At 40.4% G+C, this 12,731-nt stretch overlaps 2 long non-coding RNA genes across 2 annotated transcripts in view; one reads left to right on the top strand and one right to left on the bottom strand.

The window, feature by feature from the left end:
- Positions 1-10,756, top strand: part of LOC135299219 (uncharacterized) — a 31,113-nt gene extending 20,357 nt beyond the window's left edge. The window contains exons 3-4 of the long non-coding RNA XR_010361251.1: positions 7,783-9,338; positions 9,587-10,756. This is a non-coding gene — a long non-coding RNA (uncharacterized LOC135299219). The remainder of the gene's footprint in view (positions 1-7,782; positions 9,339-9,586) is intronic.
- Positions 10,757-10,832: 76 nt separating this feature from the next.
- On the bottom strand, positions 10,833-12,731 carry LOC135299217 (uncharacterized). The gene is made up of 4 exons (XR_010361250.1): positions 12,682-12,731; positions 11,824-11,921; positions 11,330-11,671; positions 10,833-11,200 (listed from the first exon to the last, which is right to left on the bottom strand). It is a non-coding gene; the product is annotated as an uncharacterized LOC135299217 (long non-coding RNA).

The following is a 12,731-nucleotide window of genomic DNA, read 5'->3' as shown; positions in this document are numbered from 1 at the left end:
TGCACTGAGAAGTTAAAGAGCAGTGTATTAGGGGGGAAATGTAGGGGAGCAGCTGGCCCTGTGCCAAACAGATGTTGGAAGTAAGCCCAGGAATATGATCCCCAGTTGATATACTGGGCCCCAGTACAAGAGGAGCAGGTAGGGTTTGAGGCTGTTCTTAGACTGCTTGCTTGTCCAAGGAAGAACTCTGGAGAAGAATTGCATTTGTAGCTAATGTTTCACCTCACCACTGATGCTTGGTTGGAAAAGATGCTGAGGTATTTTGTTCAGATACTGAATGCTCTTTATGCTCTCTTAATTATGAAATAAGCTCTGGCTGACAGATTTTGTCTGCTTGGTTCTTTGATTTTAGTTTTGGGGGTTTTTTTGGTGGGGTGTTGGTGGCTGTGGTTGGAGTTGTTTTTGTTTGTTCTGTTGTAGTAGCAGTAGCATTTGTTGTCCCAGGCTGGAAGCAAGATCAGCCCCTGTGAACTTGAAAAATTCTAATCTGGTGATATAGGATAAAAGATGAATATGGTCCATTTTTCCATAGATTAAATCAGCAACAACTTGTGCCAAGAGAACTGGTGGAAGGGTGTAATGTTAGAGGCAGAAGTCAAACTGTAACGAGGGGATGGTGTTTCTGGAAGAGGACAGAACACTGTTGTGATAAGAAGACCATCCTTCCTACATGATTTCTCTCAGAGATGAGCTAGAGTATCAATCCAGGTGACAGGTGTTGATAAACTCGTAGAAGTGTTAATGGATGAAAATGGGAATAAAACATAGAAGAGGATATGGAATGGTGAGAAATAATACTGTGCTAATAGATAAGAGAAGGTGAAACCAAGAAGGAAGGGCCAAAGTATAACAATTCCTTGCAAACCACATCTCACAGGATGGAGTGTCTTGGGGGAAAGCTTAGGGAGCTGGTGACCAAAGAACAGCTATACATTAAATGAGGAAATGGAGGTGAGCTGTTTGCAAAAAACATCTTAATTCAAGACCCTTGTTTTAAATGGAAGTAAAAAGGGCCGTGAATTGCATGAAGTTGTGATGATGATAAAACATACAACTGAGGGATGGAATGGTTCCTTGAGAAGAAAATGGAATTACTGTGGATGAATGTGACAAATTGAGAAAACAGAGGACGAAAAGTCTTGAATCAGAAAGATGATGGAAAATAGATGAAATTCAGACATGACAGAGAAGATACTGTACAGTGCTGCATGAGAATGTTAGAGATAGTGGAAATTGCAAGCAGCAGCAATACACCAGGGACTACACATCTCCTTAAGTCTGTTCTCCTCCCTTTCTTGGGTTTGATCAAAGATGAGAAGAATTAGATACTGAACTGGATTGTCAGGTCAGGGTATATTTGCCTTTGTAAGTCTGTCTGTGGTGCTTGAAAGCAGAAGCCTTGAATTTGATTAAGCATCCTTTTCTTGACTTATTTTCAAATACAGTGATTGTCTTTCAGCCAGAATGGGTGGGGTTTTGGCATAATTTGGGATCACTTTGAACTTTAACTGCAAACAAAACAATGGCTGGCTTCCACTGACCTCACAATTCATATTATAGTTTTACTTACTCTTAAGTTTTTTCCTGTGCACTTTTGAATCATAAACAGAATAGATATTTTATCTTTGTCTCTCTGAAACCATTCTCTTGTGATTGTTTGGGGAATAAAATAAGAATCTAGATGCTAGCTGTGAGATAAAGCATTTCTATGGTGACATGTAAGAGAGCCCTAGTGTTGAGAACACTTACACTGGTATGTTACACTCAGCTTCCTTTGGAACCAAACTAAACAAATGAGATCATGCAGTGAATTAGAATTAGTTTTGCAGAATACCCATATAACCATTCTATAAAGCAACTTAACAATGCAAGAAAGATGCAGAGACTGATAATAGCCAGTGCTCCCTTGCCCTTCTCTTACTCAATTTCTCTTGAGATGAAATCTGATTTAATAAAATAGTATCTGCAAATACATAAGAGCTCAACAAAAGCTCTTCCTCTGAGCAAATACTCTGCTGTTAGTGCATGTGATGCCAGCATAAGTGTTCTTAAACTTTTAGTAATATCGTCACAGGAGGGTCGTACAGATTTGTCAAATGAAACCAATTTGAAAACTATTGTAGTGTAATTAATTTGAATTCTCAGTGCAGACAAGCTCTCAGTTTTCATGCAGCGACGTGTCTGCACCATACTCTGTCAAAATGCTCTGAGAGTGGTGAGTACAAATACATATAAGCATAACGGTAATGTCACATCCAATCAACTACAAAGCCAATCAATGAATGTGACCCCTTTTTGAAGGTCAGACAAAATACAGGGTACTTCTGTGGACTATGACACCAGTTTAAGGGTGTCATCACTGTTTCCTCATCACTGTTAGGTAGTATGAGGACAGTAGCCTGCAAAGGAGAACATGCTTGTTACTTGAATTTAGAGTAGGGGAAACCTGACTGTCTCAGTTAGGAGTTCTGAGATAACCCTGGATCTCAAGGTCATATCTGAATTTCTCTGTCTTCATATGTTAAACTACTTGGTAGCATCTAAATTTGGCTTTAGATGCAGGCAAAGTTGACAGTTGCCCAACAGTAGACAGATATGAGTGGAAAAATGATGTCCTGACAAAGGAGTTGGGGTAGAAGTAATGCACCAAGTAGTTTTCCACTTCCCTCTTCTCCCTAGGTCAGCACTACCATATATACACATTTTGAAGGTGATGGGGACCGGAACAAAAAAAAGCTGAATACTGCAGGCATTAATGTCTGCAAAGAGCTGAACTAGACTGTGGCCTCCTGCTCTGTGATCAGGGAGCTCACTTAGCCCTAGTACCATGAACTTCTCTGAGGCAGTCATGTCTGTCAGAGCCCTTTTGCCACCACTGCTCAGTTGAATTTTGACATCTCCAAAGGCAAGAGCAAAGTGTGCCATTCTGTTAATCCTCAGAGCAAGCATGGTTCAACTTTGCCTAGACTGCTGAGAAGTGCTGAGCATGCAGATCTGACCCTGTGAAACTGGGACAACGGGGCTGCCAGAGCAAAGTCAAACCTCTGGCTACAAAGAAGAAGGAAACAGAAACCTTTGGACTTGCAGCAGTGGACTTCAGCACCATTACTTTGGTGTAATAGACACAGACCTAAGCTGGCAGAAAATCCATTACAAGCTTAGTTAGCAGAGGTTGGAGGAAATAAACCACGCTTTGAGAGGCATTGCATTTGAGAATGTTTGCAATGCCTTAATCCTGCATGTTTCAAAGGACAGTCAAAGCATTTAAATGAAATATTTGTTTTCTGAAGATATTCAGGATCAAAAAGAAATAGTGGAGCAGTAAAGTATCTTCATAAAGAATGTATTCCTAGGAGGTATGCAACATAATATAAAAACATACCACCGTGTGTAACATACCACCCTGTGTAAGATACAGGTTTTCAATGACTGATCATCTTCAGGTGTTTAGCATTCTTTTTGCCACAAAAATTATCCCTCTCAACGCAAACAGATTGCAGGACAATGTAAACAAATTTCATGACAGCAATAGATCAGGAATAGAGGCAATTTCATCTACTCCTCTGAGAATCTTATAACAGTGTGCCCAGGATGAGAAAGTTAATCTCTTTGGAAGTGGCCCATGCTTCATTTTATCTACCATTAGTTGATCCCTGCCATCCATTGATAAACCTGTGCCACCCTAATGCAGAGTGGATCAGGACAGTCTGGTGTCCCATGGTAGCTGAGCTCTGCTAGACTGCAGAGTCGTGTGGCCACCCACCCATTTCACTCCTTACCTGGAGCTGAAGGCAGAAGAATTTGAAAAATCTACACAATGGATTTCATTACCTTGATGGAGTGTAGGACATCTATGCATAAGATCCATGGATTCTGATCATTCTGTAACAAAAGAAAATGGCTTATAGATAAAACATATAGCCAAATAAGAAGTGTGCTGGAGGGGTTCCATCAAGAAGGCTCCTCAAAGCCTGTAAGATGATTCTCTGAGACCAGGGCTAACTGTAGGTAAGAGTACTCTGCCTGGGTAGCAGGAGAAGGATCACTGAGGGGCTTCAGGTCTTGGAGACATAACTGGTTCTCATCCAGCTCTTTTAGAGCTGTCTTTTCCTTCCTGCAGTCTCCTCTACCTGATGGCTGAGGAAAAAGTTGAGATCCAAGAGCTGACAGCTGTAAACAGCTTCTGAGAGCCGAGGTTGTCAGAATTTGACTGCCATGGTTTGACAAGCAGATGCTCAGTTGCTGTGAAGTAGCTACATTTGGGGTTGTAATGGACTGTCTTCAGTATTCAAAAGCCATGAGGGCCTGTGTGATCACTTCAGTATTTCTGTAGTAGCTGCAAGAGCCTCCAAGCTTGGAACAAGAGGAACTTGAAGGCAAACGGTCTCTTCATGTTAATTTGAAATTATTTGCTTTACATCTGTCGGTCTGAAAGCTGTATTTTGGTCATAAGAAATCTTTCAATTAAGTAAATTTTCTAGAACAAATGGGTAGTAAAATACTTGTGAGGAGTTGAGGAAAGAGTGGCTTACTTGAAATCTGGACTTTAGATTCAGCTCACATTGTTGGTGGTTCTGTGAGAGGGATAAAGGGAAAGGGTGTGTGTGAGACAGGCGTGATCAGATTTGTATTCAAATCAGATAACAGCCCTGGTGGCAGCGCCCTGTGGCAGCCACCATGGCTTTCCACGGGCTATGGGGAAGGCATGCACACCAGTTCAGTGTGGTTCAGGCAGACTAAAGCTGCTGTTCCAGGACCAGCAGAGCACAGATCAGCTGAGGATAGACAGCTGCATTTTCATCCAGTGCTCTGGAACAGATGACATGGAGTCCATGACATCCATGCTCTGATGCCAGTGTGACAGAGGTGATCTGAGCTAGCCCTAAACCTGCCAGCTCAGTGTTAACTTCTCACAATTTCTCAGAGAAATTTGAGTTAGCAAACTTGAGGCTTCTGCCATCTGATAGGAGATAATTTTTAATTGAATAGTACGAGTTGTGAAACTCAGTTTATTGTTGTGAAACCACTACAATATCTATACAGTCTAATATCTAGGGTGGTGACAAGCTGGTCTTACGAAAACCTTTTGAATACTCTGTATGGAAACAAATATGGGATCAGTACAGGGCAAGTGTTCTTGCAACTGCTGGGGCTGCTTCTCCAGTCTTGCTGGGCACAAAGGGCAGGTGCCCAGCTATGTGCAGGCCTGGGTAGGAGTTGAGTGGTCTCCCTGTGTGTCCCAGGAACCAAAATGGCTAAATATTTTTCAGGGAATGTTTTACAGCTGTACAGGCTCTGCTTTTTAATTGTCTGTGATTTCCAGGATCAGACCCTGGACTGTGTTCTTGCTGACTTCAGTGAGAGCATGACCACAATAATTCACCAAGAGCAGGAGCCCTGGAGAGCTCCCTGTGCTACAGCCACAAGAGTAGTAGATTCAACATGTCATCTGGATTTTAAATAAGTATCTGTTCTGCACTGACTGTATAGAAACCTATGTTCCAGGTAAGAATATGTGATGATTGAAAGGCTGCAGTGCAGGCAGGCAGAGGAAAAAGCAGGTAGAGCCTCTTTGTTACACCCGAACTTATTCTGTCTTTAGGAGCCAGGAGGTTTAAATTACATCTAATACTGGCAAATAACTTATTTTAAATGGTAGTCATCTCTGTGACCTGTAGTATGTGAAAGAAGCATAGCTCACTCAAATGGCAAAGTATAATTTTGAATTCAATATTGAGCAATTTTATAAAAAACAAAGTCCAAGAGCATGTAAGAGGTGTGGAGTGTATGTGGTGTGTGGAGTGCACTTGTATGCATGGACATTCCTGTGCTGCGGATGGAGAGGACAGCAAGGAGCAGGGAGGGGTAGGCTTGATTGGATGTGAATAATGGGCTTGATTTCCAGGCTTTTCATCATGAAGCCTCTTCCAGACTGAAAACTTTCCTGTTCTTCCTGCCTTAAAGCAGATTTCATGGCAAAACAATTCCAAGACTTTGGCGGTCATCCAAACATACTTGGAGCTGTAGTATTTTAACTGATCAGCAGGCTCCTTTAATTTTTTCTGTCATGCTGCCAAGATCTTGCTGTATAAAGATAATCCCCAGTTCAGCTTCACCATCTGAAGTTACTTACTACTTAGGAAGCAGTGTTGTAGGAAAAGTAGTGTTTGGCCTAAGTTAGTCTGGGATATTACAGAAACACAATTCTGATTTTTTTTAAAATACATTTCAAGTATATCATGTATAACTCTTAGTAGGAGTTTAACAAATTTATAGTAAGTTCTGCCTAAAAATAGTGGATGACTGATATTTACATAAATTTCTGTAGGCAGTGGGTAGGGAGACTCTTCGTTGTATTTTTTAAAAGTCTTGTTTATTAAATCATAGATTATTATACACCTTCATTGTAGTCAATGCTAATGTGGATTTGTGGAAAGAAAAGTCATCTGATGACAAATTATGTGAAATGAAGTTGCAAATTGCACTGCCACAACTTTTTATTTCAGACTGCAGGAGTCTTGAATTCATTCTGTTTAAGGGCAAGATCCTGAAGCCTTTATTCATAAAAAGTACCTGACTGCAGGCAACAGGATTGCTCCTCACAAGCTGTATTACCTGCAAGGGCATGATGCACATATACTGAAATTACAGCAGATTAGTTGGATGGTAATATATTGGAGAGCAAATTTTGTAGTTATGCAGGTCTTCTTAATTTGTTTTTCAATTCATTAAAGCTTAGTTCCCTTGTTCTTCATAATTAAAAGCCAGGGGGAAGACAGGATGGTGAGCACAGCCTGGCAGGGCAGGGTGCTGGGGGCTGTACCTATGGACTGTATGAGCTTGGACCACCCTAACGGTGCTGGACAAATGTTAGATGCTTTCAGAGAAAAGAGAAAATTTCCAATATTTTTCTTTTCTTTTCTTTTCTTTTCTTTTCTTTTCTTTTCTTTTCTTTTCTTTTCTTTTCTTTTCTTTTCTTTTCTTTTCTTTTCTTTTCTTTTCTTTTCTTTTCTTTTCTTTTCTTTTCTTTTCTTTTCTTTTCTTTTCTTTTCTTTTTCTTTCTTTCTTTTTTTTTTTTTTGGGTGGGTGATTGCGAGAGGGGAGCTCATGTCACTAAAACAAACAATAGCATAAAAGGATTTGAAATCACTTGATGCATGCCTTATTGCAGGTGTGGATTTTTACCCCTACTCTAACCACACTGTTCAGTCCTAGGATAATTGTGTACTTGCACTAATGTTTCCTGATGGATTGTACCAAAATGGCCTTATAAATGGCATTTGGACATTTGGAAGGTATAGTTTTTGGGGTTTGTTTTCCCTTTTATTTTTTTCCTCATCTGGCTATAACTGAGTCACATTCAAAAGAGGGCTGCTGACTTTCCAAGAACAGCAAGGTTCCCACTATGCACACTTAACAGGGTGACATTTCAGTGCTTACTTTTTAGCAGTGTTGTTACTTTGCAGATTTTTGTAAACAGTGAATATCAAGTATGCGAGGAAATTATGACCGTGGCATTGTAGTAACTTGGGAGAATTTTTACCACTTCTGAAGAATAGAGACTTTCCATTCATAATCTTTTTATTATTTAGAAGGTTACTATGTTCTTAGAAAAGTAATACTTCTGTTCAAAGTGAACATGACTCCTATTCTGCTAGTGAGAAAACTGGCTCAGTAATCCTCACTGTGTGTATAAACTAAGTTTATTTTTATTTCACATCCTATGGGCTGTGTTTGGCTTTCTTCCCATTTTTTTGCCCATTGTCCCCTTGTGTTTTTCAGGTAAATCTCAAACATGACACATTTTTCCGAGGATCTTGTTGTTCTACTGATCATCTCTGCTGTTCCTACAATGTGCAGCCCAGTAAAGTCTGTTCCTGCTGTTAAGGAATCCTCAACAAAGTAGTTGAACAAATGTTCAGAGAATGCCATGTAAAATCTGGAGAACATCTTGTCATTCCAGTTATATCTGAGTTTTTACCCAAATCTTGCATCTGTGAGTCATTTTACTACTGTTTTCATCTTGGCTTTATATGGTATCCACTACATCTTCTTGCAGCGCTCTGTTGCCATTAGTGGATCACTAAAGGAAAATCACGCTCTTATTTAAGTCTGACTCCTATAATTTACTCTCTCCCAAACTGTAGAAAGGAGTTTGTCCATTGTGGATTGGGGTAGGATGGAGGCTTTACCCTGAAAAGACGCTAATTTGAACAAGTTTCCAATATATCTCAAGGTATTCAAATGACCTTAAATTCCTTAAAAAACAAATCAGCACAAGTGACATCCCTGCATTTACCATAAAAGTAGTTTATGAAAGGACAAAAGTACATGCTAATTCTGAAAGTCCAGATTTCTGTTCATCAGTTTGAAAAAAATAGTATTTATTGGAGTTTAGTGCTATTACACAGGATGTTTATAGTCACAAAGTGTAATCTGAGAATGAACTTCAAAATGTGCATCTCATCACTCAATTTTCATTACTTCTGGAGAGTTTTTCTGTATATATGCCAGTGCATCTGACAGATCCTAACACTAGCTCTTATTATTACCACATCCCCAGCAGTGTGCATTCAGAAAGCAGAAAAGAGAGTTTCTCCCCTCCTCAGATAAACTCTGACCCAATTTGGGCTAATCTTGGGAAGGGCAAGTATTGCTGAAAGCTACTGGGGAGCTTCAAGAGGAAGAGGACACAGAAGAGCTTTGCATGACAGTCCAATATAAGTCAAAGCTTAGTCACTTATTAGCTCAGCATTGATGACATTAGCCACTCTACATTCAGCCTCAGCCTCATTTCTTCAGATGTTTTATTGTTATGGAAAGTTTTTTAATAGAAAAAGATATGATAAAACATCAGCTTCTACACATAATTATCCTTAAAGCAATGAAAAATACGCAGAGCATAAATTTCTGTCCTACCATAGCTTCTGTCTGAGCAGGGATATTGTAGAACATTTTCTTGAAAGTTCAAAGAATAAATCTCATTTTGTTTCCTTTTGTTATGATCATCAGACAGAGGTGAATGAGCATGATTTGTTTTCTGACTCCAGATATCCTGTGGGAATCCTGGAAGGTTACAGAGGGCACAAAGCACTTTGAAAAACAAGATAGAAATAATTTGGTCTCAATGCTGATTTATTTTCCTACTTACTAAAGTAGGGAAAACCTAAGGGTTAAATTTATGACATTGTTGTGCTCTTGAATGTGAGATCTGCTAGCTTTGATGCTGTCAACAGTGTGATTCAAGTTGTGGTGTTCCTGCATAATTTCTGAGGATGTCTGCAAGAGGAGAAATTCAGGAATTTGCCAAGGTGTGAGCAAGAAGAGCCTAAAAAAAAGTGAGTGCTATGGTTGGAACAGGAAGAACTAGTTTTTATTGACTCCTTGCAATCATCTTAGATACCAAATACATCCTGTACAATTTAAAAGCTCAAAACCGACAATTACAAAGTAAACTAGAGTACTGACATTCTGCTTTGAAAAATGTTTTATCACTTTTTATGTTCTTTAAGAAAATACTTGATATTGAGAAATGTGTAAAGAGAACATACATAGAATGGGTGGGGTTTTCTCTGCTTTTTTTCAGCTACCACTCAAGAAGTGACTTTAGCACTAAAAGGAGTTATGAAAACTTCAGCTACAGCAGGTATATCCTGAGTGGAGCAGCACAGCCAAATCTGTGAAGGAGTGTGTTGTCAGGGCACTGAATAACCAGAGCAGACATTGCAAGATTCCCTATTTTTCTGGATGAAATAAACCATGCCAGTAAATTCAAGTCATTCTGTTGTCACCAGGGGCCCTTACCAAACTGTTGATATGGGATTTTATCTTTTGCCACTTTTCCCTGAATTACATCAGAGATGTTTTGCAATTTATATATGACCTGTCTAATGCAAAATAGAAGTAAAGATCTTTGTTTTTTCAGTTTTATTCTCCAATGAGTACCAGTAGAGTAATAGTGAACAAATACATACTTTTATCTTGCCACTTTTCATTAAGTCTTAGTAGTAGGCATAGAGGGAGAAACATTAGGAGGTTAAGAATATCTTATTCTTGATATTCATTTTGCTGTGTGGGCAAATCAGTGCGCTTCTCTTTGCCCTTCTTTCTCAATCTGTGAAACAGAGATACTTCTGCTCTGAGATTTGAGATGGCTGGGCAGTGCTATTGTGGTCTAAATCCCAGGGCTGTTTCAGAAACCTGAAGGAATCAGCATCACTGTGACTTAGTTGGGAACAGTCCTGGTTTGGTCTAGGTATGTGTCAGCAGAAAAATTGACCTCAGGAGGGTAAGACTGAAACTGTGACTTATCTACTAGTGATGATAGTGCTGTAAAATGCAAGGAAAGATCTGCACTGTTGAAGGAGATGTGCTTTTGGTACATTCAAAGATGTGTCTTGTGGTTGCTTCTGTGGTAGCTGTAGGTCTGGAAGGAAATTAGGAAATATGGTTGTGAAAGAAAAAGATATGTTGACCAGAGCACTAGGAGACAATTACCCTCTCTCCTATAGCATAACAGGAATTGACTGTTTTCTTTTATGATTGAAAATAAGATATATTCTATTCCAAAAAGACTTCTTGAAAGGCTGGCTCCGTTAGTTATAGCAACCTCTCCTCAGTCACACTCCAGCTTGCCCTCTGGGCAGCCCTGTAAAGGGTCCATGGTTTGTTTATAGTCTCATCACCTCCTATTTAAGGCTTGGAGGGTATGCTCAGAGGAAAAATGTCAGGCAGTACCTGTGCTGTAGGAAATTGTCTTTCTGCCACAGTGGAGGCTCTTAAGTCCTTGTACTATTGCTCTTGTTCCTTCCTCTCTGCTTTGAAGGGAACAAACTGACTCCATTTCAGGTTATAATGCCAATTGTATTTTGGTTTTTGGTTGGTTTTTTTTCAAAACTACACTAGCAGCAAAAAGAGATCACCCAAAATCTCTGCAGAGGAGGTTTAATGTACTGTAGGGCTCTTGTCTAATTTGACATGTTACCTGAAAAGTAAAATCCCAGAGAACACTGATTGGAGTGACAGGAGACTGGTGTCTTCATAAGTCCTTGTTTCTGGCTCTCCATTCCCCATGCAGGCCCTCTCCATTTCCATTCCCCTCTGTGCCAGAGCTTTTGCTGCATTGCTGCTAGCTGATGTAGCTGCTATGCTCTTGTTTCTCTCTGAGAGGAGTTTGGGGTAGGTAGGAGTCATCGGAGAACTGACGCATACAAAGAGTAAAATCATAGTGGAAAAAGATCACCTTCCAACTTTACGCCATTAGGAATTGCAGGATCCCATTAATCACAGTTGTCTGGCTGCTCAGCCCCCAGGAAGTTTCTTAACATACCAGAAACTCGTGCTGACACCAAATGGGTCAGGACTTCCTCTTCTCTCTGACTGCATCACACGCGTACGAGCCTGATGAGCCATTGCAGCATGCAGTGGAAGCAGGTGGCTTTCCTGGAAGCGACTGTTGCAGACGTGTCTCTGGAAGTTAGTCCCACAGATACTCCTGTGTCACACCTCTGTGCTGATCTGGAGTGGGAAGGGAACTAGGGGTCTTTTTTTTGGGTGTTACTACTCGCCTCTCTATGTTTGGACTTCTGCTTAGAGCAGCAGAAAAATTGTGATGCCAATTTTGTGGATTGTCTTGTTGAAGCTGGGGGTGTTGACCATGCTGATGCTGTGCCTGTAAGAAGAGTTGGGTGTGGGAAGGAAGGCTGGGTATACATGCTGGTGTGAGCTGACTGCCATTTCTGAGGGACAGCAAGCAAAAATACTACTGCCAGGAGAGAGGAAGTGTATGCCTTAGGATAAATGACAGGAAGAGGGACTACTTACCAAGAGGGGAGACTGGAGCAGGGAGCCCTTGGTGTAGAAACAATATTTGTGATCACTGGTCAATCATAGCACCTTGGAGTAAGGGAGCAAAAAGCTCTCTGTTGACAAAGAACCAGATTGGAAAAACGTGTGCAGGCTCCACAGTCAGGTGGTTTGTGCTCACAGGCATGGTGGGGCCTAGGGGAAGGCCAGACTATTTCTCTACTGCTGTCTGACCATTGGCCAAACTACATATTTGGAACAAATAATATTTAAGTAATAAATAAATAATATTTAAATAATATTTATAGCCTAGATTTATGCAAGTGTCAAGTACTACCCTATCTCCCAGATTCCTGATTTCTGCATCAGGTGTTATTTCTGTTCCCATTTCAAAACTATGATCAATACTTTAAGAAAGAGAGTGTCTGCAATTGTTTTTCAGACACATCTGAACTTTTCTGACCTTACTGTAGCACATAGGTGCCTTTTGCTTCTTACTCTGTTTGTCCTTCTCTGATGATATTGGAAGCTTTCTCCCTTCCTCCCCCACTCATGTAAATTAGCCGTGCTTATCAGAGTGCTTGAAGCACAGGCAGGGTGGTTTGGGCTCAGGATTGCAGTAGCACTGCTTAATCCAGTCAGGCCTCTGATTCTCCCCACCTTGCACCACAAGAGCTCTCTGAAGCAAAAGGAATTTGTCCTTAAAGGCAGCTGCAGTATTAGGATATCTTTGTGTCACAGAAGACAGCTCAGGACTTTTTGTTTCTTTAACACATCCTTGAACAAATATGCCAGTGCATGTATAAACCTGAATAAATACTATTTTTCTTGGACTTTCATAGGGAGCATGGATAAATGTGTGGCTCAAGCACTCACTGTATCAGACTGTTCTGGCTTAAAGTGCTTCCCAGCACCGTAGCCTAAAG

This window comes from Passer domesticus, chromosome 4, assembly GCF_036417665.1.
Source record: "Passer domesticus isolate bPasDom1 chromosome 4, bPasDom1.hap1, whole genome shotgun sequence".
NCBI lineage: Eukaryota > Metazoa > Chordata > Aves > Passeriformes > Passeridae > Passer > Passer domesticus.
This window is presented reverse-complemented; position numbering and strand designations above follow the sequence as displayed.